This window comes from Pongo abelii, chromosome 7 (assembly GCF_028885655.2).
Source record: "Pongo abelii isolate AG06213 chromosome 7, NHGRI_mPonAbe1-v2.0_pri, whole genome shotgun sequence".
In the NCBI taxonomy this organism is placed as follows: Eukaryota; Metazoa; Chordata; class Mammalia; order Primates; family Hominidae; genus Pongo; species Pongo abelii.
In genome coordinates, this window is record NC_071992.2 from 119624380 (window position 1) to 119652068 (window position 27689).

Below are 27689 nucleotides of genomic sequence, written 5' to 3' on the forward strand. Positions count from 1 at the left end.
TATGGTTATTATGTTGGCTTGTTTGTGTGTTATTATGTTGGCTTGTTTGTGTGGCTTGTTTTACAGTAACAGTGGTCTTTGTGTTTATGTTTGTTTTTGTATTAGGTGGTAGTGGTCTTTCTTTTCTATATTAGTGCTTCTTTTAAGATGTCTTGTAAGGCAGGTTTGGTGGTAAGGAAGTTTCTTAACATTTTCTTATCTGAAAAGGCAGAGATGCTTTCAGTTGTCCCTGGAGGCTCTGTCCAGCTGAGTTGGTACTGACTGGATCCATAGCTCTGGTGGGGTGTGGTTGGAGGCCCCGGCCTGGATGACCCACCCAGTGAGGAGATATGGGAATGGGCACCCACATAACACTCTGGCCACTTTTCCATAGGGTTGCTTCAGTATGCTTGGTGCCCTTTCCAGTCCCTAGTCACCTCGGATCTTCCAGAACCTGGAGGTGTCACCAGTGAAGGCTGCGAGACAGCAGAGGTAACAGCCTGTTCCTCCCTCTGGGAGCTTTGTCACAGGGAGGTACCGATCTCTTATTGTCCCAAAGACACCTGCAGGAAGTGGCTGGAGACCCCAGTTAGGAGGTCCTACCCAGTGAGGAGGAACAGGATCAGTACCTGCTTAAGAAAGAAGTTTGGCCACATTTTGGTGGAGCAGCTGAGCTTTGCTGGGGTTCCACCTCAGTGCCCAGTCATGTCACACACTCTGAAGCCTAAAGGCTGGAATGGCTAAGTTGTCCAAACAGCAAAGATGGCAGCCTACCCCTTCCTCTAGGAGCACTGTACCAGGGGGAATTTAGATCTCTTTTGGCTGGAGAGCTTGGGCAGGGGGTAGTTGGAGGCCTTAGTTGGGAGGCCTTGCCCAGTGAGGAGAAACAGGATCAGGTACTCCCTTAAAGCAGCAGTCTGGCCTCATTTTGGTAGAACAGCTGTGCTGTGCTGGTGGATCCCTTCTACTCCAGGTCAGCTCACACTCTCCAAAGTGTAAAGGCTGGAACGGCTAAGATGCCTTAACAGAAAGATGGTGGTCTGTCCCACTGCCTGGGAGCTCCTTCTTAGGTAGGTGCAATGCTGCTACTGGTAGCTGGCTGGAATTTCAAGCCAGTGGGTTTTATCTTGTGAGGTGCTGTGGAAGTGGGGCCTGCAGGCTGTTGCTGCTCAGTGCCCTGGAGTCAGTCTCTTTCCTAGGGGTGTGCACAGAAGTCTAACCTCCCAGTTTGCTGGAACTGCAGCTACTTTTGTCAGAAATTGTAAGTGTCTATCACTCTGGGGTGTCCATGCATGCCAGAGCAGCTGCTCTGCCGAGACTCCATGTAGCTCTGTTTGTCAGACTGAAGGCTCTGGTTGAGTGGGTTCACAAGGAGATCTCCTGACTGAGGGTTGTACAGATCTGTGGGAGAAACATGGTTTCCCAGGGTCACTCATTCACTCACTGCTTCTTTGTGCAGGGGAGAATCCCCTGGGTCTGTGTTGCTCCCAGGTGGGCCGTTGTCCTGTCTTGCTTTTCTTCATTCTCTTTGGGTCAGGTTGTTTTTCTGATTAATTTCAGTGCAAGTACCTGGATGTTGTCGTTGAAGATGTTGTATTTATTTGGCCATTAACTTCCTTTCCTTGAGAGCCATGCACACTAGCTGCTTCTATTTGGCAATCTTGGCCACTCCCCTTGCTTTTTTTCTATAAAACCCCCTCCTCCGCCAACAACAATCTGCATTTTGGGGAGGCACAGCCTTCAAAAAAAATGAAAGTGTGCTCTTTAAAGAACAAAAGGAATGTTTACTCACATAAGGAAAGTTCTCACCCAAGTTCTCAATCAGATCTCTTTATGCAAACGAAGGATTCAAGCTTGTTTAGTTCTGATTGGCCAAGATAGTTGAGCCCTTGATTGGGTGGCTTCCTAAGACCCAAACTAGAAGGCTCTGTGAGATGTTTCTTCTAAAGGGCTAGTGGTGGGTCATTTCTTGCCAGTTTTTCTTGGCTTTGGTCACAGGAACTGTTCTGGCTTATGGGCATAAAGTAGGATGTTTATCCAGATTTGCCTTTTCTATGAACAAAAGGCAAGTAAACACTCTTCTTTCACTCCACCATGGCCACTTTGTTCTGTAATCTCAATTCTGTTATTTCTTCTATTAGTCACAGTGAGTCCATCTAGTCTGGAGTGCTTGGAGTCTCATTTACAGTTTAATTTCACACTAATGTGTTAAGAATTTTTGCATCTGTGTTCATTAAGGATATGAGTAACTTTCTTTTCTTGAATTTACTTTTTCTAGTTTTGTTATCAGAGTAATAATGCTGGCTTCACAAACTGAGTTGGAATGTGTTCTATTTTTTGAAAATGAATGTGATTTTTATGAAAGATAAGTACTTGTGAAAGATAAGTATTACTTATTTTTAAAATGTTCTATAGAATTCACCATTGAAGCCATGTGGGCCTGGAGTTTTTTGTGGGAAAGTTTTTTGTTATTTTTAACTTTTCATTTTGAAATAATTTTAAATTTTTAGAAGAGTTGCAAAGATGGTTCAGAGAGTTCCTGTATCTTGTTCACCTAGGTTTCTGCAGTCAACAATTTACACAATTACAGTGTATTTATCAAAACAAAGAAAACAGCATTGGTACAATACTATTAAATAACTGTAGGATTTATTCAAATTTTACCATATATTTCACTGACTTTCTTTTCCAGGATTCAATCTAGGATAAGTGCATTTAATTGTCACGTCTCCTTAGTCTCTTCCAATTTGTGACAGTTTCTCACTCTTTCCTTGTTTTCATGATTTTGATACTTGTGTAGAATACTGATGAAAGTTGTGAAAACAAAGGAAAAGAGTGTTCCTTAATTTCAATTTTTGTAGATGTTCCTCAGTTTGGGTTTGTTTTGATTTTTCCCCCGATTCAACTGGGGTTTTGAAGTTTTTGGAAGGATACCACAGTGGTATCACATCATATCAGGGGGTTAATTTTGATCATATAGTTAGAGTTGTGTCTCTCAGCTTTCTCCACTGTAAAGTTATAATTGTTTCTTTTTTATTTTATATTGGTTGCAAGTGAGTCACTAATTTCAGTCCCTATTTGAGGGGAGAGGAATTAAGCTCCACCACTTGAAGAAAGCGTGTAAAATAATTTTTAGACATCAAAACCACAGTAATTAATAAATATTTGGGGGGAGATACTTGAGGCTATGCAAATATTGCTTCTCCTTTAAGCTTTGATTTCTAATGGTAGCATATATCAGTGGATCTTACCTGCAACAGTTACTACTGTGATGCACTAATGATGACTTTCTATTTTCTTCATACCTTTCATGTTTCTTATTTGGCACTCTTCTGTAAGGGAAATATGTGCCGTCTCCTCTATTTATTTATTTATTTATGTATATCAGTATGGATTAATGGATATTTATTTTTTGAGGGAGCATTATAATCCATATGGAGTTTTTGTTCGTACTCAAATAGTTCCAGCTTTGGCCATTGGGAACTCTTTCAGGTTGATTTTGTGTCTTTTGACATACTCCATGTTTTTATGTTTTTGAATAATTTCTCATTTTCTGGCATTACAAGATAATCTAGGTTAACTTTGTATTTTTTTCTGTCTACCTGGAAAATTAGCCATTTCTCAAAATATCTTTCATTGGAGGATGGTATTTAGAAACAAAGATCTTTGTACCAGATGTGCTCATTGCAATTGGGATGTCACTGTTTCTAGGCTCTCTCAGCAAACAGAATGAGGAAATACTTGTATATATAAACTTGTGTAGACACACATATCTATATTTATTTCTTGACCTCTATTTATTTATTCATCTATCATCTATCTTTAAAATATGTAAATTTGCATGATTTTATACTGATATGTCTGTCTCTAAATTTAGCACTGCTGGCAGGGTTCATTCTAGCCTCCTCTCTTTGTTTATTTGTATTCTGTGGCAGTTATTTGCTCATTGCTCAACCCCAGTATAAATGTAGAATAGTTTCACAATTGCTAACTTGTATAGTATGGAAACAGATTTACCAGAGTACAATGCTTATGTATTGTTATTTTTTGTCTTTGGTATTACAGTTATCTAGTTAAAATATCCTTTCCTAATGTTCTTTAGGAGACCTCCTTTATTCCTGATCTCTTGTAACTAACTAGTTTATATTGTACCTTTTAAATACAATTTGATCAATTTGTCACACTTTGTATTCCTTCCAGGGATTTTTAAAAGAAAAAGTTTGCAAACATTAAGATTTAATGTTTGTGATGCATAATTCCATGGGTTTTGACAAACACATAATTATCCAGCAACACTATAGAATAGTTTCAACACTCTAAAAATTTCTTTGTGTGACTTTTGTAGTTAATACTTCCCTCTTTCATTGACCCATTAGCCACTACTCTGTTTTCTTTATCTATAGTTTTGCCTTTCCCAGAATGTCATATAAATTGAATCAAACCTTATATAGCTTTTTAGTTCTTAATTGTTCCTCTTAGCAAAATACATTTGATATTTAGTCATGCTGTTCATATCAGTAGTTTATTTCTTTTTATTGCTGAGTTGTATTCCCTTGTATGGATTTAACCATAGTTTGTTTATTCATTCACCTCTTAACATCTTGGTTATTTTCAGTTTTCTGAGATTATGAATAAAGATGCTAGAAACATTGATGTATAGGTTTTTGTGTGAACGTAAGTTTTCATTCTATTTGACTACATACCTAGAAAGTGGGATTGCTAGGTCTTTTGCCTTTTTATATAAACTTTGAGTCATTGTTGATATGCACAAAATAACTTGATGAGATTTTGGTTGGGATTGCCATGTTTCTATAGATCAAATCATAAGAACTGACATCTTAAAAAATGTTGAGTCTTTCTATCCATGAACATGACATACTTCCCTATTTATTTAAATTTTCTTATATTTATTTCATCAGAGTTTTATAGTTTTCCTTTTATAGATTTGGTATATATTTGTTTGGTTTATGTATGATTCAATTTTTAAAATAGATGTAGACCTCTCCTTTTGTGAGCATTGGTATGTTGTATCTTTCAAGGAAATGGTCCATTTCATCAAAATTATCAAATTTGGGATAGTTGTTCTTACTGTTTTTTAAATCTTTCTAATGTCATGTGATCAAAGTGATAGACTGTCTTTCATTTTTTATATTAGTAATTTGTGTCTTTTCTTTTTTCCTTGATTAGCCTAGCTAGGAACTTATCAATCTATTGGTCTTTTCAAAGAGGCGGCTTTTGGTATTGTTGATTTTGTCTATAGATGCCAGGTTTTCAAGTTCATTGATTTTTAACTTTTATTATTTATTTTTCTCTGCTTACTTTAGATTTTCTTTTCTTTTTCTAGTTTACTAAAGTAGAAGCTTTATTGATTGTAGATATGTCTTATATGCATTAAAATGCTAGAAATTTTCATCTAAGCACTGCTTTAGCTGCATCTCACAAGTTTTGATCGGTTGTATTTTCACTTTCATTTAGGTAAGCATATTTTTAATCTATTTTGAGAGTTGACTCATGTGTTTTTAGAAGCGTATGGTTTAATTTCCAGATATTTTGAGATTTTTCACTATAGTTTTGCTGTTAATTTCTAATTTAGTTCCTCTGTGAACCCAGAGCATATTTTGAATGATGTGTATTCTTTTAAATTTATTAAAGGGTGTTTCATGGCCTAGAATGTGGTCTGTCTTGGTGTATGTTCCCTGGGTGCTTGAGAAGAATGTGTATTCTGCTGTTGTTGGATGAAGCATTATAAAATGTTCATTAGATCAATTTTATTTATGCTGTTCATTTCAACTGCATCTTCACTGATTTTCTGCCAACTGTATACGTCAATTATTGATAGCTGTGTAAAGAGCATCTGTAACAGTGGATTAATCTCTTCATCGTTGCAGATGTATCAATTTTTGCCTCCTGTATTTTGACACTTTATTGTTATGCACACACACATTAAGGATTGTTATGTTTTCTTGGAGGAATTCATCCTTTTATTATTATGAAATACCTTGATTTTTCTCTGATAATTTTCCTTGCTCTAAAGTTGGCTTTGTTTGAAATTACTGTGGATACTCTAGCTTTTGTTTATATTTAAAGCGGGTTTCTTGTAGAGACAATACATTGCTTGGTGTTATTTATTTATTCAATTTCTTATTGATACATAAGAGATATACAAATTTTAGAGGTGTATGTAATGATTTAATACATTAATATATTTTGTAAGATTAAATCAGTGTCATTGGGATGCTCATCACCTTAAATATTTGTCTTTATGTGAGAAACATTTGAGTTATTCTTTTCTATTTTGAAATACACAATAGATTATTGTAAACTGTTATTACTGTACTGATCTATCAAACACTAGGTCATATTTCTTCTGTCTAACTGTATATATGTACCTTTCAATCAACCTCTCTTAATTCCCCAATCCTGTGATGCTATAGCTTGGGTATTGTTTGTTTGTCCCTACCAAATTTCATGTTAAAACTTGATCCCTAGTATGGTAGTGTTGGGAAGTAGAGCCTAATGTGAGGTGTTTAGGTCATGGAGGTGTATCCCTCATAAGTAGATTAATGCCATTCTTAGGGGTGGAGAGTGAGTGAATTCTCATCTTGTTCGTTCTCCTGAGTGTTGGTTGTTAGAAAGAGCCTGGCACCTCCTCCACTTTTTCTTGCATCCTCTCTTTCCATGTGATCTCTGCATGGCACCGCTTCACCTTCCACCATGAGTGGAAGCAACTTGAGGCCCTCATCTGATGCAGATGCTGTTGCCATGCTTTTTAGAAAGTCTGCAGAACTATAAGCCAAATAAACGTTTGTTCTTTATAAATTACCCAGCCTAATGTATTCCTTTATAGCAACACAAATGGACTAAGACATTGTGTCTTTTTGTTTTCAACCATTCTGATAGTCTCTGCTTTTTAATTGGCATATTTAGACCATTCACGTTTAAGGTGACTATTTTTAGTTGAATTCATGGTTACTCTATTTGTAACTGTGTTGCATTTATTGCACTTGTTTTATTTCTTATTTTGTCTTCTAATTTTTCTCTCTCTTCTTTTGCTTTATTTTAGCAATTTATACGATTCTATTTTCTCTCAGCATATCAATTGTACTTCCTTTTAAAATTTTATTTTGGTGGTTGCTTAAGAGATTGAAGTGTTTATTAATAATGAATCGAAGTCCATTTTAAAATCACACTGTACAACTTCACAAATGATGTAAACCTGGTAACAGATTATTCACAATTCCTCTCTTCTGTACTGTATAACATCACTGTAATTTATTTCACTTATCCATAAAATATTATCACAGAATACAGTATTGCTACAGTTCCATATTTGACAAACTGATAGATTAAGAATAAGAAAAATAAAAGGTTTTATTTTACCCTTATTTGTTCTTTCCCTAATGCTATTCCTTTTATTAAATGTACATCAGAATTTCTGACCTATATAATTTCCTTCTTTCTGAAGGAAATGAAAAACTTCTTTTTAATATTCCTTGCAAGGCAGATCTGTTGACAAATTTTTACAATGTTTGTTTGTTTGAGAAAATATTTCTTTCTCCTTCACTTTTGAAGGATAATTTGACTGAGTGTAGACCTATAGGTTGGTTGGTTTCTTTATTCAACACTTTAGATATTTCATTCTACTTTTTTCTTTTTTGTATGAACAGAAGTCTGATGTAATTCTTATACAGTTTCTCTGTAGATAAGGTGTTTGCTTTTTTTCTTTCAAAATGTCATCTTTGTCTTTCATTTTCTGCAGTTTGAATAGTATATTCTTATTTGAAACATTTATTGGTATTCATCCTGTTTGGTGTTCTCTGAGCTTCCTGGATTCGTGGTTTGGTGTTTGTCATTAATTTTAGAAAATTTTCAGTTGTTATTACTTAAAATATTTCTTTTGTTCCTTTCTTCTCCATCTGCTATTCCCATTACACATATGTTATAGTTTTTATAATTGTCCCTCGGTTTTTGAATATGCTGTTCCATCTTTTTCACTCTTTTGTGTTTTTGTTTTTCAGTTTCAGAAGTTTTTATTGACATATTTTCAAGCTCATTGATTGTTTTTTTGGCCAAGTCTACTGCTCTGTTGATGAGTCTGTCAAAGGCATTCTTTATTTCTTTTATATTATTTTTTATTTTTAGCATTTCCTTTTTGATTCATCCATAGAGTTTCCCTCTCTTTGCTCATAGTACCAATGTATTCTTGCATGTTGTCTACGTTTTACATTGGAACTCTTAGTATATTAACCACAGCTATTTTTCTCAGTCTAGCAATTCCAAATTTTCTGCCATATTTGATTTATGCTTCCTTTGTCTCTTCAGACTTTTTTCTTGCCACTTAGAATGCCTTGTAATTTGTTATTGAAAGCTGGAGAAGGGTTATTTGGTAAAAGGAGCTTAGGTAGTTAGGTCTTAAGTATGACATTTTATGTTTATCTGGACAAGAGTTAGACTGTGTTTACTGTTTATTGTAGCTGTGGTGTCAGAGGCTAAAATTTTTTCTATCGTCCTTGTGTTTATCTTTTTTTATTTTTTGCTGCTTTGTTTTTCTGTACTGACTCCTTACTAGACAGTTTCTGAGGATTGCAGTTCTTTTAGTTGTTTCACCTGTTATTATATAAGAACTCTACTGATTTGGTGGTAAGTGTAGAGGGAGGAGTTCTGTCATTAATGATAGTTCTGTCATTAGGCCTCAGTCTGTCAATGAGCTTGAGTTGAGTATTTTCCTCTCCTTACATTGAAGGCTAGAGAGGACTGGAATTTGGTATTTTCCATTTTCTACATTGAAGGCTAGAGGAGGATGAAATTGGGTATTTACCTTCCTCAGGCCTGTTAAGCTTTGGCAAAACACCATCTTTTATCAAATAGTTTCCCTTGAGAGAAGACGTTGTTAAAATACAGAGCTTCAAGTGCATTTCAAAATGGTTACTTTTCTTCTCCCCCTGTTAGATACAGGACAGGATTTTTCTCTGATTTTCACTGAGAGAACCTGGTAGAGCTTCTGGGGATAAAACTTATGCAAGTGTGTTGGCACCCGTAAGACTGAGAAACTAAGATTTAGAATTTGAAACTTAGAAGTAGTCTACCCTGAGCCTCTGGCAATGAATTATAAAGTGTTTGTAGATATACTGGTTCCACCTGCAGGCCTCTGCTCCTGGGCATTTGGTTCTGGTAAGCTGTGCAACTTTATATTCGTCTGTTTGTTTAGTTTTTGTGGCAGCAGTTTGCGAGGTCACATTAATTTCTTGATGACGCTAACAAGAGTTGTTGATTTTCAGTTCAGCTTTTTTTCTCATTTTGAGGATGGGAGTGATAATTTCCAAGCTCTTTATATGTCAGAATGGAAACTAGAATCTCATCAGCTTCTTGGAATGGACGAATGTAGGAGTTCACTGTTAATAATGTTAGCATATTGTCAGAGAAATAGGTGATGTAATTAGTTTCTCATATTACCAATTTTTAATTCATGATCTCATTTTAATTTTGGTGAGATACTTTGTAATGTGATTTTATCTAAAATATTGGCAAAGGAGAAGAATAATTTTATACTTTTAATTGTATTTAAAGACATTTTAAATATTTATTTAAAACATAAATATAAAATATAAACATTTTAAATATTTATACATATTTTGTTTGGGAGGATGATGCAAATGTTATACATTTCATATACAGATGTTTTTACAAAACCCAGTTTTAATAATTTAGATTTTTATGCCTATGTTTTCTAGTAAAGATTTTGAAACTGAAAACTGATTTTTAGATTAATATCAACATGTTTATGATAAAAACTTGTCACTAAGAGCAACATGATTTCTTGCAGATTCTCACCCAAGAGTTCTTTAACAAGTAAATGAGCTCATTTACATATTTATTTCAGTATTTCTTGTTTTTAGCATACTATTATTTGGTGAAGGGTCATTTTAATTGTTCTTCATTTTAATGAGCTCATATGGTAATCTTTCTTTGCCATTATCTTTTTATGTATTTGTGAATGTTTTGTTCTAAAAAGAGATTTTTATCTTTTTCTCAAAGAAATGCAAGTTTTCTAAATAGAATTCAGTGTCACTATAGTTTGCTTGTGTTTGAATGTTTATATGACATTTGGTGTTAAAATAATCTTTTAAATATTAAATCCATTTTGTGACTGTATTTAAATACTAAATGATATGACTTTCATTCTTGCAAATAAGATATTACACTGAATTTTATAAAGAGAATACAGGATATAATTTTATTGTTAATATAGAAATAGATACCAATTATATTTGTTATTGTGACACAAATATGTCTAAGAGTATGCCTTTCATTTATTACTATATCATTAAAAAAATGAACACAGTGTAAAAGTGAATCAACTTGATCTAAAGAGAATTTAATTTACAGCGTTAGGTATAGCCTTCTAATGAAAGTCTAGGATTTTGCTGACCAGTTTTCATGACTAATTCTTAGTTTCCCTCTGAGAGGGTAAAAACTAATAAACTGATCAGGTAGTCATAAGTTTACCTCTTAGGATAAGTTCTAGGAAATTGTGAGAAGCCAAATTTCAGAGGCCTTTATTATGCTTGTGCATGATTTTTCTCTGCCTTATAAATATCCAGTCATTTCATTTTGATACTCAGTGATCTATATTGGGCCAGTCTCCCTTAATTTCCCCAATATTGTGAAAGCAGTACACACTAATAGGTCTGTAGAAGGAATAATTTAATTTTAATAAAGGAATATTAAAAAAATGAATAATATTAATTTCATGCACGTCCATGTGAAGAGACCACCAAACAGGCTTTCTGTGAGCAATAAAGCTGTTTATTTCACCTGGGTGCAGGCAGGCTGAGTCTGAAAAGAGAGTCAGTGAAGGGAGATATGGGTGGGGCTGTTTTATAAGATTTGGGTAGGTAAAGGAAAATTACAGTCAAAGGGGGTTGTTCTCTGGTGGGCAGGTGTGGGGGTCACAAGGTGCTCAGCAGGGGAGCTTTTGAGCCAGGATGAGCCAGAAGAAGGAATTTCACAAGATAATGTCATCAGTTAAGGCAGGAACGGGCCATTTTCACTTCTTTTGTGGTGGAATGTCATCAGTTAAGGCAGGAACTGGCCATCTGGATGTGTATGAGCAGGTCACAGGGGACATGATGGCTTAACTTGGGCTCAGAGGCCTGACAATTAATCCCAAGAATGACTCACTAAATGTGTGCCACATGAGGTAGAAGTTTTTCTTTAGTTAGGTGTACCTAATTTTTCGTATCATATGCATCATGAATTAACTGCCTCCTTTTTTTCCCTTCAACTTTTATTTTAAGTTCAGGGGTACATGTGCCAGATGTTCAGGTTTGTTACATAGGCAAATGTGTGCCATGGTGTTTTGCTGCACACATCATCCCACAACCTTTGTATTAAGCCCAGCATCCGTTAGCTGTTCCTCCTGATGTTCTACCTCTCTCCACACCCAGCTCCGACAGGCCCCAGTGTTTGTTGTTTCCCCCATGTGTCCATGTGTTCTCATCTTCAGCTCCCACTTATAAGTGAGAACATGTGGTATTTAGTTTTCTCTTCCTGTGTTAGTTTGCTGAGGATAATGCCTTTCAGCTTTATCCATGTCCCTGCAAAGGACATGATCTTGGGCTGAGACAATGGGGTTTTCTAGATATAGGATCATGTCATCTGTAAACAGAGATAATTTGACTTCCTCTCTTCCTATTTGAATAGCATTTGTTTTTTTCTCTTGCCTGATTGCCCTGGCCAGAACTTCCAATACTATGTTGAATAGGAGTGGTAGGAGAGAGCATCCTTGTCTTGTGCTCATTTTCAAGAAAAATGTTTCCAGCTTTTGCCCATTCAGTATGATATTGGCTGTGGCTTTTTCATGTATGGCTCTTATTATTTTGAGGTATGTTTTTTCCATACCTAGTTGAGAATTTTTAACATGAAGGGATTTTGAATTTTATTGAAGGCCTTTTCTGCATCTAATGAGACAAATTATGCATTTTTTGCCTTCAGTCCTGTTTATGTGAAGAGTTACATTTATTTATTTTTGTACATTGAACCAACCTTTTATTGTGGGAATGAAGTCTACTTTATCATGGTAGATATGCTTTTTGATGTGCTGCTGGATTCGGTTTGCCAGTATTTTGCATTTATGTTTGACAATTTTTGCATCGATGTTCATCAAGGACATTGCCTGAAGTTTTTTGTTGTTGTTGTATCTGTGCCAGGTTTTGGTATCAATGTGATGTTTTTGCATCGATGTTCATCAAGGACATTGGCCTGAGGTTTTTCATGTTGTTGTATCTGTGCCAGGTTTTGGTATCAGTATGATGTTGGCCTCATAGAATGAGTTAGAGAGGAGACCCTCCTTTTCAATTTTTTGGAATAGTTTCAGTAGAATAGTACCAGCTCTTATTTGTACCTCTGGTAGAATTCAGTTGTGAATCCATCTCGTCCTGGGCTTTTTTGGGTTGGTAGGCTATTTATTACTGCCTCAATTTCAGAACTTATTATTGGCCTATTAACAGACTCAGTTTCTTCCTGGTTCAGCCTTGGGTAGGTGTATGTGTCCAGACATTATTTGTTTCTTATATATTTTCTAGTTTATGTGCATAGAGGTGTTTATAGTATTCTCTGATGGTCGTTTATATTTCTGTGGGGTCAGTGGTGATATCCTTCTTATTTCTGATTGTGTTTATTTGATTCTTCTTTCTTTTCTTTTTTATTAGTCTTATCTAGTGGTATATTATATTAATTTTTTTTTTAAAACCAGCTGCTGGTTTCATTGATTTTGTTTTGAAGGGTTTTTTTTTAATTTTTGTATCACCTTCAGTTCAGTTCTGATCTTGGTTACTTCTTGTCTTCTGTTAGCTGTGGGGCTTGCTCTTGGTTTGCCAGTTCTTTTAGGTGTGATGTTAGGTTGTTGAGATCTTTCTAGCTTTTTGATGTGGGCATTTAATGCTATAAATTTCCCTCCTAACACTGCTTTAGCTGCGTCCCAGAGTTTTGGGTACATTGTCTCTTTGTTCTCATTAGTTTCAAAGAACTTTCTTATTTTTCCCTTAATTTCATTATTTACACAGGAGTCATTCAGGAGCAGGTTGTTCAATTTCAATGTAGGTGTGTGTTCTTCAGTGATTTTCTTAATCTTGAGTTCTAATTTGATTGTGCTGTAGTCTGAGAGAATGTTTGTTATTATTTCAGTTCTTTTATATTTGTTGAGGAGTGTTTTACTTCAGATTATGTGATAAATCTTAGTTAATAAAATTTTAGTTAGATAAAATTAAGTGCCATGTGGTGATGAGAAGAATGTATATTCTATTCTTTCCTTGGTGGAGTTATGTAGGTATCTATCAGGTCCACTTGATTCAGAGCTGAGTTCAGGTCCTGAATATCCCTGGTAATTTTCTGTCTCGATGATCTGTCTCATATTGACAGTGGGGTGTTAAAGTCTCCCACTATTATTGTTTGGGAATTTTAAGTCGTTTTGTCTCTAAGAACTTGCTTTATGAATCTGAGTGCTCCTGTATTAGGTGCATATATATTTAGGAGAATTAACTCTTCTTGTTGAATTGAACCCTTTATCATTCCATAATAACCTTCTTTGTCTCTTTTTAATCTTTGTTGGTTTAAAGTCTGTTTTGTCAGAAACTGGAATTGCAACCCCTGTGTTTTCTGTTTTAAATTTGTTTGGTAAATTTTCCTCCATTCCTTTTATTTTGAGCCTATGTGTGTCTTTGCATGTGAGATGGTTCTCTTGAAGACAGCATACCAATGGGTCTTGGCTTTTTATCCAGCTTGCAATTTTGTGTCTTTTAATTGGGGCATTTAGCCCATTTACATTTAAGGTTAGTATTGTTATTTGTGAATTTGATTCTGTCATCATGATGCTAGCTGGTTATTTTGCATACTTGTTTATGTGGTTGCTTTATAATGTCACTGATCTGTGTACTTCAGTGTGTTTTTGTAGTGGGTAGTAATTGTTTTTCCTTTCCATATTTAGTGCTTCGTTCAGGAGCTCTTGCAAGGCAGGCATGGTGGTGGAAATTCCCTAAGCATTTGATTGTCTGAAAAGGATCCTTTTTCTCCTTTACTTATGATGTTTAGTTTGGGCAAATATGCATTTCTGGGTTGGAATTACTTTTCTTTAAGAACATTGAATATTGGCCCCTAATCTCTTCTGGCTTTTAGGGTTTTTACTGAGAGGTCCCCTGTTAGTCTGATGGGCTGCATTTTGTAGGTGACCTGGCCTTTCTATCTGGCTGCCTTTAACATTTTTTTCTTTCATTTGTGTATTTCAGAATCTGATTATTATGTGTCTTGGGGTTGATCTTCTAATGGAGTATCTTACTGGGGTTCTCTGTATTTCCTGGATTTGAATGTTGGCCTGTCTTTCTCTGTTGGGGAAGTTCTCCTGGATGATATACTTAAGTATGTTTTGCAACTTGGTTCCATTCTCCCCATCTCTTTCAGGTACCCTCATCAGTCTTAGGTTCTGTCTTTTTAAATAATTTCATATTTTTTGGAGGTTTTGTTTGTGCCTTTTCATTCTTTTTTTTTTTTTTCTGTTCTTGTATGCCTGTCTTATGTGAGAAAGACAGTCTTCAAGCTCTGAGATTCTTTTCTCTGCTTGGTCTATAGCTCTCGTGTTTTTCAGCTCCATCAGGTTGGTTATATTCCTCTCTAAACTGACTATTCTGGCTCTCAGCTCCTGTATTGTTTTATCATGAGTCTTAGCTTCTTTGCATTGGGTTACAACATGCTCCTTTATCTCAGCAAAGTTTGTTATTACCCACCTTCTGAAGCCTACTTTTGTCACTTCAGCCTTCTCAGCCTCAGCCCAGTTTGTGCCCTTGCTGGAGAGGTGTTGTGGTCATTTGGAGGAGAAGAGCCATTCTGGCTTTTTGAGTTTTTAGTGTTTTTGTGTTGATTCTTTCTTACCTTTATGGGCTTAACCTACCTTTGGTCTTTGGGGTTGGTGACCTTTGATTCAGGTTTTTATGGGGTCTTTTTTATTGACGTTGTTGTTTTCTGTTTGTTTTTCTTTTAATAGTGATGGCACTGTTTTGCGGGGCTGCTGTGGTTTGCAAGGGTCCCCTTCAGACCCTAGTTGCCTTTGTTTTTCTCCTACCCAGAGTTATCACCAGTGAAAGCTGTGAACCAGCAAAGATGGCAGCCTTCCCCTTTTTCTGGAAGCTTTGTTTCAGTGGGGCACTGACCTGTTGCTGGCCCAAATATGCCTGTAGGAGGTGACTGGAGACTCCTGCTGGGAGGTCTCACCCAGTAAGGAGGAGGAGGATTAGGGATCTGCCTAAAGAAGGAATCAGGCAGCCCTTTGGTAGAGCAGGTGTGCTGCATTCAGGGGTCTCTTCTTTGTCTGGACTGTTTGTATTCTCCAAAGCTGGCAGGCTGGAATGGCTGAGTCTACTGAACTGCAGAGATAGAGAACCCCTGGGAGCTTCATCCCTGAGAAAGATCAAAGCTCTGTCTGGAGAATCCTTGCTGGAGGGGTGAAGCCCTCACAGGGAGGTCTTGCCAAGTGAGGAGGAATGAATTGGGTTCTGCTTAAAGAAGCAGTCTGGCCTTGATCCGTCAAGGCAGCTATGCTGCTCTGTGGGAGACCCCTCCTCATCCAAACTGCCTGTATTCTTCAAAGTTGGCAGACTGAAATGACTGAGTCTACTGAACCGCAGAGATGGTGGTCACCCATCCCCCTGGGAACTCAGTCCTGACTCAGGCAGACTTCAGCCTGCTGCTACCAGCTGGCTGGAATTCCAAGCCAGTGGGTCCCAACTTGTGAGGTACCATGTAAGTGGGGCCCACAGAATGATGCCACTTTGCTCCCTGGCCTCAGTCCCCCTTCCTAGGGGCATTCACAGATGGATCTCCTGCCTTGACGCAGATTTTGGGGTCAGATATGCAAAACTCCTGGGTCTCTGTGTGTGTCTAAGCAGCCGCTCTGCCGAAACTTCACATAGCTCAGTGTATTGGACCCAAGGCCCTGGTGATGTGGGTTCACGAGGAGATCTCCTGATTCAGGGGTTGCAAGGATCTGTGGGAGAAGTGTGGTTTCCTGGGCAGGTCACACAATCACTGACAGCTTCCCTTTGCTTCGTGCTGCTCCCAGGTGGGCTATCGCCCTACCCTGTTTCTCTTTGTTCTCTGAGGGTCAAGTTGTTTGCTTAGTCAGTTTCAATGTGAGAACTCAGATATTTCAGTTGAAGGTGCTGAACTGACTTGCTCCTTTCCTTCCTCTCCTTGAGCGCTGTGGACTGCAGCTGCTTTCAATTGGCTGTCTTAGCTTTCCACAACTGTCTACTTCTAAATCAGTTTCTGATTGTGAATTTTTAGATTTTTGTAATATAAAAATATCTTCTCATCTCAGAGAATTAGAAAGCAGTTTTTTCTATATGCTATTTTAGACAAGACTTTATTGAACTCAGCAGAACTAGAAGTAAAGCACTGACTTGATTATTATAGTTATTTCTATACTATTTATTTAAATTCATTTTCAGTCTGGAATAGTTGTTTGCATAATTAACTTATGAATATTTCTAATTTAATATACCTAGTTATTTTAATAGCTATTTTAAGAGAGTTTGGATACCTGCCCTCCCCCACCTCCCATTCCTTTCTCTGCTCCTTTAGGCATAAAGAAATTCATTTGTAAGGCTTTTAAAAATATATTCATAAAACTCTATGTTTAATTTAAAATACTTATGCCTTTACTTCAATATTAAGGAAAAATTTAAAAAAGGAAATCTATTTGTGCTTAACTAAATGTAATTGTGTTTAATATAGTATGTTAAAATAATTATTTAAAAATCTTCAATATCAATAAAAATATTCAGAAAACTTCAGGACCAAATCATTGCTTTAAAACAGAGGTAGAATTTTAATATTAGTTTTCTGTTAAGGATAAATGATTCACTTTCTCTTTTTTTGTGTAAAATTGATTGAAATGTATAATTTCAATATATGGCAAAGCACTAAGTCTTTCTATATAAAATTCTTATTTTTGGTGTCCATTTTATATGAACACAAATTTGTAAATAGAAATCTCATCATAGTACAATGCACTCAGTTGTGCAAACTTATCTTTTTAGGGTCAAAGAAGAACACAAACCACAACTGACACAGTAAGTAAATGTATTAAGAGTGTAGTAGGCTTGACTTCTGTACTTTTGCCACATACTGCTTTCTGGTATTAGCTTACACTAATACTGGATAGGCTGCAGCTAGTGTGTCTTCTGCTTTCTGACTCTCTGGCTTGTAAGAGAGCTGCTTGCAGCTTCTTACGTCACCCACATAGTGACTGGATGTAGTTTTTTGCTGCCTGCTTGTGGACTAGTTAAGTGTTCAAATTTAATTTCCCTATATTTTGACTGCCTGAATGATAATCGGAGCTCACATTACCATTGGCTGTAGCTTTTGTGCCTGTGTATTTTTATTATGGATAAGAAAACGTTAACCTACATTGTTATTCATTTGGTTATTCAGTCACATTATTTGCTTATTTAAACAGGTGGTTTCCCTTTAGTGGAATCACTGAACTGGTAAATAACGTTCTTCAGCCCCAGCAAAAACAACAAAATGAAAAGGAGCCCCAGACGTAAGTAAGATGATCTATATAGACTAAATATTATCTCTGATAATATAACATACTGAAAAGTATGTGTTAAAATACTGTCCTTGGAGTAGTATGCCCTCAGAAAGGAAAATTGTTTGGTTAGGGTTTGATACTGTTGCCCTTAATGGAAATCTAAAAAGAAGGCAAGGATAATTAATAGGGTAGTAAAAAAGAAGAGGTAATTCCCCCCACCCCGCTATATTTTAGTATAAATAATGTAAGCCATACTTATTCAGTAAAACATCCTTTTCCAACAATGCAATATATAACCAGAGTGTGTTTCTTTCAAAAATTATTCTAGAGGACATTAAAAGATATTAACCCCCAAATTCAATCTTTGGTCAAATAGTTTTGGAAAGGTTGTTTTAAAAAAGGTTAAGCAAGTTTCTTTATTATAATTATTCTGAGAACCCAAATATGCTCCAAGGGTATTAGAACATACACTGCTTAATACATTTATTTGACCACTGAATCCTGTTTTTACTAAACATTTCATTAGGTTATGAAACATAATTTGGGAAATGCGGCAATATATTTTCACACTGACCTGAAACATTAAAGAAGTATTGATATCATTTTTTTGTTATTAGATTAAAAAACAGTTTAAAAAGTTGTTCACTTCTGTAGCATTTTAATTTTGTGCAAGCAATATTATTTATGTTGTGAAGTTGAGGTAGCTGAGGATATGAGAGAGACTGCATATATTTAAATTCCAGTATTCTCCTGACAGTTGCCATAATATTCAGATGTGCTCCAACCACTTAGCCTCTGTGCTTCCTTTTGAACTATGACTTTGGGGAAGCTGGTTTGGTTGTAGGAATGGACAAGTTGACAAGTGACATGGACTCCAGGAGAGAATGAGAATGACGAGTATGATGAAACACTCAGAAAAACATTCATATTTTGCCTTTAATGCAGAGTAAAAGATAAACATCTTTTATGTCTTGTTGCTATTGATGAGGATAATCTCCTCATGCATTTTATGCTACTTTGCATACATTTTATGTTATATTTTGTCAGGGTTTTCGTTTCAACTGAAGTAAAAGTATGATGTGTACTCTTCCTAATAGTTAATATGTAGTTCTCAAATTGGAACTTCTCCTGTACTTAAGGTCGTTGAAGTCGGGCCAGTATTTGTCTTGCCTACTGTTTTATTCTTGGCATTTAGCAGAATGCCTAATACATAGTAGGAACTCAATAAATATTTCTTCACAGTTGATTTTTCATATTTTATCCTTTTATGATACAGGAATTTTATGACATAAGGAGTAAAATTAAATTTAATAATTTCTTTTCTAACTAGCAAGCATTATATTAAAATGCCATACAATGTCATTGTTTTGCTTTTTCACTATGGCACTGAAGCTTAAAATAAAATAAAATGGAGAAACCAATAACAAAATATAATTAGATATAATTTTGTCTTGGTTTTAAATGACTTCAGTTAATGTATCTTGTGTGTGAGGTTTTGAAAATAATCAAGACTGTGCCATATTATGTATTAATTACCATGGCCATTAAATAAAATGACAGATATTTTGTGAGTAACTTTTAAAAAATGATATTTAGATTACTGTAACAAAGTGACATTTGATTGGCATAAACACAAAAGAAATCACTTTAATAATAAATATAATCCAATCTGCTTTGATTTTTGTATAGGAAGATGGTAGAAAAAATTAGCACTTTTAGATGATTTAAAAATTAATTCTTGATTAATTGGTATTATTTCAGTTAAGATTTCTTTGACAACTGATTCATTCTTGCACTGTGATTTATGTAGTTTTAAAAATTCAGAATCAATAGATTCTCTTAATAGCTACATTCTTCATCTTACATTCTTGTTACATTGAAGATTTTTGGTATGTAATTTTCTAGAAGGCTTCCTTTTATCTTTCTGAACCACAGACCAGGGTTACTTCTGAATGCCCTTTAATTCACTTACTCTCTATTCGGATTTATAAGGCTTCTTCTTTCTGGGTTATCTTATTTCTTTCCCAATATGAATACTATGTGAGTGGGATAACTTCCTATCTGCTTACTTTCTGTTATTCATCCATAAAATTATTTTTGGGAGCTGAATTCCAGGTATTCATTTTAAGTTTTAAATGTTAAAAAGTAAGTTTTTCATATTTTGTGCAAATACTTTCATAGTAGAATAACGAAATAGTCTACCAGATAGCTAGTATTAAAAATCTATTATGTTTCCTAAACACTAGTTCATTTTAATCCATTTATATAAATTCCATTTTGCGGTTGTTGAAAAATATAGCGATGAGGTAGGCTTCTTGAGGTCTGTATTTTTGAGGTTTGTTCATTTCATATTCTTTAGCATAACAGGAAGATTTACTAATTTTGATTTTGGCAATTGATGTGAAATTATAGATATAAGTAGACTATTGTATTCAACTTTGACTTTTCATGAGATTTGAGGCATAGAAAATTGAATGAGCCATTTGTTTTAGTTGCCAGTTAATTCACCCTTTGTAGAAACTGCTTAATATATAAATTAAATAATTTTAATATTACTTTCTCTTTTCTTTTGCTATTTTTTGCATCAGCATTAAAATGAGGGAAAGTTTTCTGCAAAGAGAATATAACATAACAGGTTTTATGTAAGGTATAAAACAAGCCTCTGGATAATTAAAGATGGAGATACTAGGAAAAATGATAAATGCCTTATAATGCGACTGTCATTTTAACTTTGTATCTGCAATACATAGCAAAATGGTAAAGGTAATTAAGAAAGTTTCTAATGCAAATACATTAAACTAATCAATTGGATTACTTTACTTTGAATTTTATATTTTAGTTTTATTTATGTTTTGCTATGATTAATAAATGTACTTTTGAAATACTAGGAGAATCTAAAATTTGAATTATTGGAATTAGATAACCACCTAATATAGTAATCCTCTTTGGTTGTGAGGTCTTTTAATAGAAACAAAATATTAAAGGGAAGAGTGTTTTAAGCATAGGGAACATGATATGTGAACGTCTTTAAGTAGCAAGGGACACAAAGAAGACCAACACGGGTGTAGCATAGTAGATGAGAGGGAGTGTGGCAGGAGATGAGGTTCCAGAGGTAGGACTCAGATAGGGAAGTGGTTTTACAGAGAATGATAAGGAGTTTGAATCTGAGTCTCAGTAGACAGGGAAGATATTGAAGAGATTTAAACATGGGAGTAACATGATTTACCTTATGTATAAAGATCATTCTGACTGCTCTATAAGTAGCATGAGTGAGAATAGAAATGGAGAGAGCAATGGAAGAGGCCTTTTTTGAGGACTTTGCTAGTGATAGTGATAACCTGGACCACATTGATTACAGTGAATACAGTGAAGATGGAGAGAAGTAAATTGAGAATATATTTGAAGATTGAAATGATATGATTTATTGGAGGAGAAGATTTAGAAGTTGTTGAAGAAGGGAAAAGAACCAAAGATGACTCCCGGGTTTCTAGTTGAAAGAACGAATTGGGTCATGATGTTATTAAATATGATCAAGAAGAGGAGAAGATAAACAGGTTGGAGGTATAAACTAAAACTTACATTTTGAACTTTTAAAATGTAAGATGCTTACAATTATCCAGCATTAAAGGAGAGAGATGGACTGGCCAGAGATATATTTTTGAGAGTGGTTAGTATGGCACATAAAGCTAGAAAAATGCATAAAATAACCTAGAGAGAGAGTGTGTGATAAAGAGCAGACACAAAGTTTGGTTAAGCTCTGAAAAATCCTTATACCTATCCTGGGTCCTGAGATAAAAAGACTATGGTTCCTACTCCCAAATAGTTCATGGTTAAGTGGGAAAAAGAGGCAAGCTGATAAGTAATTAAAAACAGTTCTGTGGGGACTTCTGGTTTGATTTTTGATATGTGAAGGAGCATGAAAATTGTCACTGCTATTCTCACAACAAGAAAAATGCTGAACTGAAAACCAACAACTTTTCTTAAATCCATCAGAAAATTGAGGTCACAGGGCAAATCAAGCCATGAGTAGTGGAGAGAGAGGCAAATACAAAGAATAAGTTTACTGGGTGAAGAAACCACAGATTCTGTTAGGAAAACTTAAACTATAATTGATGAACTGCTGGAAGCTGAATGTGGACTAACTTAAAAGTTAAAACTTCCTGGGGTCCTAGCCTTAGGGAAGCCCCCACAATTTTAAGGTTTTACTTCTGGGAGTACCATCAAGCTCTGAAAGTGAAGATCAGAGAAAAGTCCCCTCATGCCTCCAGCTAGGGGAGGGGAAAGTAACCATTCTGAAATAGCCCAGGGGAGGAGTAACCATTTTGACATACTCCCAGAACTTTCTGTTCCCCACCTTCCCTCAAGAGAAACAACTTTACCAGAGCTGAATCAATATGAGAAAAGGAAAATAACTCCAGTCTTTAGATTTTGCGCCTCACCTAAGGGGGACAAGAAGCTGAGAATCACTTTCAGAGTCACAGCCCAAGAGCACAGGTTCACTAAAGACCGAAACCTATTCACAGGAGTAGGTTTCTCTTCCAAGTGGCAATTCAGAGATTTAGGCTGCTGCTCTTTTGTAAGCCATCTGGAACACAGAGCTTCCAGGGTTGCTACACCAGTGGAAGAGAGAGAGTGGAGAACTCACACTTATTCTTAATTATGTAAGACAGAAGTGTCATAGGTCACTTTTGCTCACAGATTATTGCCTAAAACTTCTCACAAGGCACTATCCTCTATATAATGAGTTCTACTAACACCTACAGTTAGTTTACATTTGATTCTTATTTACTGCAATGAGATAGAAATTTTAGAATGCCAAAAGGTAAAGATTTGCCAAAAGAATAGTTACTGTAGCAAGGATTGCTCTGTCAACAAAATTTTTCTGGAAAGGAATTTTGAGGAAAAAGACTTGGTTTGCAAATAGGGTAGACATAGATTTCAATGATAGAGGAAGGTGCATTCCAGAAAGCAAAGGGAGGATCTGATTTTATAGCAAACGTTCCTGCCCCTGTTCTTAATCTAGTTTCTTTATGAAAATGAAGGATTCAAACTTGCTTCGTTCTCATTGGTTAACACAGCTCAGTTCTGACTGGTTGATACAGCTGGGTTCTGATTGGTTGGTATAGCTGAGCCCTGATTGTTTGGTTTAGGTGAGCACAAAGTTCAATAGAGGTGTGGGTTTTCTGGAAACTCAGAGTATGTGATGACCTCTAGTTAGCAAATGGCAGCTTGGCTGTATTTAAAATCTAGGCCCTGAGTTCCATCTTGAAGGATTAACTCTTTCAGGTTCACATTTGTTCACAACTCCAATACCGTAGTTGCTTCTACTGTAACTGCTATAATGACTAGGATCGAGGTCTAATTTTTACAAGACTGAAGGTTAGGTTATAATGTGAAGAAAATTCAAATATACAAGTGTCCTCTGGAAGGAAATTTGCTATTTGTAGTGTTTTAAGTAACAGCTACTAGGTTGGTGCAAAAGTAAATTACTTTCAATGCCAAAACTGCAATTACCTTGCACCAACCTAATATTAAGTTTTGTCAGTGAGATAACAGGGAGATTTTTTCCTTCTCTTCGGTGGTAATGAAAGACTAATGGAGATAAAGAACATGATAACACTGACAATATGTGAATGTATACACATATTCTGAGAAGCCTTTAGTTGATCACTAGGGATGCCAAAGCACAATAATAAATAAGATTACAAGTAAACAAAATTATTTTAGAAAGGAGGAGCAGAGATACCAGAAAAATTGCAATCTTCTGTTCTTGGGTGGAAGCTGTATACTTTGGTTTGTCATTTGCTTGATCCAGGAGTCATTAGCTGTTTTTTTCCAAAGATCATCTGCTTCTGGAAGCTTCTTAAGACTCCTGTTTAAGGACTCCTAGTGGAGAAGATTTTCAAGCCCAGGGAAAATGGTGTGTATCTTTTTAGTTGTGAAACATGAATTCAAGGGTCAACGTTTTGGAGCTTTTAACTGAAGTGCTAATTATTAGCATGACTTACTACACTCTTTTCATTAAGTGTCCAGGACAGTTTCTCTCCCTTGTCTCCTCCAGAGTACTAAATCTGCAGATCTCAGGTCATAGAGAGTTGCTTAGAAGGATGTTTTGGAAAGACTGCTTTTACCTGTTGATGACAAGACTGAGTGTATCTCATGATTTCTTTGCTGTGTCTACTCATGTTAGCTTGCAATAGCAGAATATAGGATCAAAGGTGAAATTTAAAAATATATGGGGCAGTCCATTATTCATTCACAAGGAGAGAGCAGATGGGTCCCCAAAAATGTTTATCTTTTTGTTTTGAAGGCTAATGCTGATAGAAATTGAAGAGTCCTTGAGGATATTTAATTTTAATTTTAAAATTTCACTTGTTCTACTTTTCCTGAAGATAAAGAATGATATAGACAAAAGATTGTTTTTGTAAGCTATGTGCTTCTTATGGTGCTTGACTGGTCAAAGAAGTTGATGTGGAGGCAGTCACAGTGGTGCCTGTGGGGACAGAGGAGGGAATGAGTGAAGAGGAGCAAGACTCTGGCACTACCACGGGCTGCAGGCTGCCTAGTGTAGAGAAAATGCTGGCCACCAACCCTGGAAACCCCAATCAGCCTTCTGCAGAAGTATGGGACCAGAATAGGGAAGAACACCTGTGTACTACCTTCTCAAAGCCAAGGGCCCACCAGCCTAATTTCACCTTCTGGGTCACTATTGGCAACACCAGCTGCACTGCTCAGGGCCCCAGGAAGAAGGTAGTCAAGCACAAGGCAGCTGAGGTGGCCCTCAAACACTTCAAAGTGGAGAGCATGTTGGAGCCGGCCCTGGAGGACAGCAGCTCTTTTTCTCCCCTAGACTCTTCACTGCCTGAGGACTTTCTGGTTTTTACTGCTGCAGCAGCTGCTACCCCAGTTTCATCTGTTTTCCTAACCAGGAGCACCCCCGTGGAAAAGCAGCCCCCGCTCCTCTCTTCAGCAGTCTGAGTGCATCCCTGTTGGTGCTCTTCAGAAACTGGTGGTGCAGAAAGGCTGGTGGTTGCCAGACTACACAGTGACCTAAGAGTCCAGGCCAGATCACCACGAAGAATTGATCTGACGAGTGGAGCGTTTTATTGAGATTGGCAGTGGCACTTCCAAAAAATCAACAAGTTGTAATGCGGTGACCAAAATGCTGCTTCGAGGGCACATGGTGTCTCTGGATGCCTGGGATGGCAATGAGGCAGAGCCTGATGATGACTACTTCTCCATTGATGTGGGCTCCCGCCTGGATGGTCTTCAGAACTGGGGCCCAGGCTGCACCTGAGATTTTCTACCAAATTCATTGGAGAGAAGATCCTGTCCTTCTGCAATTGCTCCCTGGGCTTCCTAGGTGCCCTGGGCCCTGCCTGCTGCCGTGTCCTCAGTGAGCTCTCTGAGGAGCAGGCCTTCCACGTCAGTTACCTGGATGTTGAGGAGCTGAGCCTGAGTAGACTCTGCCAGTGTCTGGTGGAACTGTCCCTCCAGCCGGCCACTGCGTATCATGGCTCTGCAACCACCAGGGAGGCAGCCCGTGGTGAGGCTGCTTGCCGTGCCCTGCAGTACCACAAGATCATGGCGGGCAGCAAGTGAAGCGCTAGCTGGACTCATGGATGTGCACCCTTTGCTTCCTGCTATTCTTGCCTCTGGGCTCACGTATCTGCTCAGCTCTGGTACCTTCTGTAGGTGCCATCTCTACGTCTGACACAGACTGTCTGCCTCGAGGCTGAGAAGGCACAGGGCAAGGAGCCAAGGACCTCAAGGCCTCAGCCAGCCCGGAATCTGTCATCATTTTGTTGGTGATGATGAGTGGGAATGAAATCAGGGGGCTGTCTACTAGGGCCCAGAATAAATATGCTGCTTCGTGGATAAAAACAAAAACAAAAACAAAAAAACAAAGCTGATACGGAGTTGTGAAATGGTAAAGGCAGTTCCTGGACATAGATGTGTTTCCAGGTCCAACACAGATAATCTTTAATCTGAATAATATAAAATTGCCAGAATCTTTCTCATACCTTAGAATCATATTAAATGCTGTGTGGCTCAAGGCAGGGATAAGTAAATAAACTTTTAAAATGACAAATGATAGGTTGCTCAGAAAAGGATATTTAGAAAAATTGATAAAAGCAGCAAAGTACTTATTGCTAAGTAATATAAAACTTAAGTAAAACTTATAAGTAATATAAAAAATGAAAAGTGCACAGATTGAAAGTATAGAAAGTAGCACTGAGATCAAGAAGCAGAACATTAACAGCCCTGCAGGATTTCCTCATGCTCCCTTTCAGGGAGAACTATTTCCCATCTCCAAGGGTAACTTTTATCCTTTTGCCTAGCACCACCATTTTCTGTCCAGCACCATTATTTTGGCCTATTTTTATTTAGAGTTTACAGAAAGAATCATACAGTGTATTCTATTGGTTCTGTATTGTTTTGCTCAATATAATGTTCATGAGATTCAGCTATATAATTGCATGCAGTTGTATTTCATTCATTCTCAGTGCTGTGTGTACTTCAGTATCTGAATATACCACATTTTAATGATCAGTTTTACTATTGATATGCATTTGGGTTTGTTTCTAATTTTTGCCTATTATGAGTAGTGCTGCTGTATACATTCTGATGTCATTATTTTTTTTCCTATGACTTTGGAGGAGAATTTTGGAGTTATTTGTGAAAGTAAAGTACTTCAGCTACTTCAAAATACTTTAAAATATTAAAGCTAGTTGCTCTCTAATTTCCCTAATTTCCCATTTAGTTATTTGTTAATACTATAAATGCGGTTTTTTTTTTTGTTTTTGTTTTTTTTGAGACAGAGTATCGCTCTGTCACCCAGGCTGGAGTGCAGTGGTGCGATCTTTGCTCACTGCAACTTCTGCCTCAATCAATTATCCTGCCTCAGCCTCCCGAGTAGCTGGGATTACAGGCACACGCTGCCACCCCAGGCTGATTTTTTTGTATTTTTAGTAGAGATGGAGTTTCACCGTGTTTCCCAGGCTGGTTTCGAACTTCTGAGCTCAGGCAATCTGTCCGCTCGGCCTCCCAAAGTGCTAGGATTACAGGCGTGAGCCACTGCGTCTAGCCTAGATGCTGCTTTTTGAGCATGCCTTACCATTTGATGTTTTGGTGCCTTTGCATCTGGCCTAGAAAGGGAGAAAAGGAGTGATATGTTACGATTTGTTCTAAAATACAAATTTTGAAATTTCACTTGTTATTTCTACTTTTTCTGAAGATTGAGAAAGATACAGAGAATGATATTGAGAATGATATAGACCTGGGGTGTCCAATCTTTTTTCTTCCCTGGGCTACATTGGAAGAAGAATTAATTGTCTTCGGCCACACATAAAATACAGTAACACTAATGATGGCTGATGAGCTAAAAAAAGTTTCCAAAAATCTTATAATACTTTAAGAAAGTTTACAAATTTTTCTTGGGCTGTGTTCAAGGCTGTCCTGGGCCTCATGTGGCCCATGGGTCCCAGGTTAGACAAGCTTCATATAGACAGAAGATGTTTTTGTGTAAGCTATGTGCCTCTTATGGTGGTGATCTCTTCTAAAATGCAAATCAGATCATATCACTGTGCATCATATAGTAGTAGAAAGTTTACAGTTAATGACATCAATTGAGATTAAGTGCAATTAAGTTTACACAAATTGTAAAAAATGTAAATAATGTTATCAGAGTTTTTTATTTTTATGTTTTGTGTGAAAAACACATGTTCTTATACCCAGGCAACAGTGGATAAAAGTGTTTTTACTCTCCAATGTCTTTTTCAAAGAAGTACTTTTTTTGGTCAAGCAGAAAGCAGTTACAGGTGGAATATTTATAATGAACTCAAATTATTCTTCTATTTATCACCATATTTTTATTTCAGAATTGAGTTGATACTTTTCTTCAAGAAGCAAATTTCAGAGAAGAAATGAAACACATTTTCCCTTTGGAGTCAGGAAGGGTCTATCTATCTATCTATCTATAGTCATATAAATATAGTCATTCTCCAGTGGCAATAACAAGCTACAAGTGTAATTTTTACATATTTTTAAACTCAGTCTCTAATATCAAGATTATTTTATTTTGTGAACAGAATAATAATGTCAGCTCTGAAGATTCTGTATCTAG

General features: G+C 36.5%; 1 protein-coding gene and 2 pseudogenes across 47 annotated transcripts in view; 2 read left to right on the forward strand and 1 right to left on the reverse strand.

Annotated features, from left to right (window-relative positions):
• The window catches only part of LOC103891371 (mediator of RNA polymerase II transcription subunit 21-like), a 70265-nt pseudogene extending 63522 nt beyond the window's left edge, over positions 1-6743 (reverse strand).
• Positions 1-27689, forward strand: part of RIMS2 (regulating synaptic membrane exocytosis 2) — a 773441-nt gene that overhangs the window by 136963 nt on the left and 608789 nt on the right. Inside the window, exons 2-3 of one of the 47 annotated variants that reach the window (XM_063726778.1) lie at positions 17067-17099; positions 17486-17572. The exons of 44 other annotated variants lie outside the window; for them this stretch is intronic. The gene's annotated coding sequence lies outside the window, so the exon portion shown is untranslated. Of the gene's footprint in view, positions 1-17066; positions 17573-27689 lie in introns of those variants that run through there. 2 more of the 47 variants (XM_063726766.1, XM_063726769.1) reach the window with 2 other exon arrangements.
• On the forward strand, positions 19725-27538 carry LOC129047503 (RISC-loading complex subunit TARBP2-like; annotated as a pseudogene).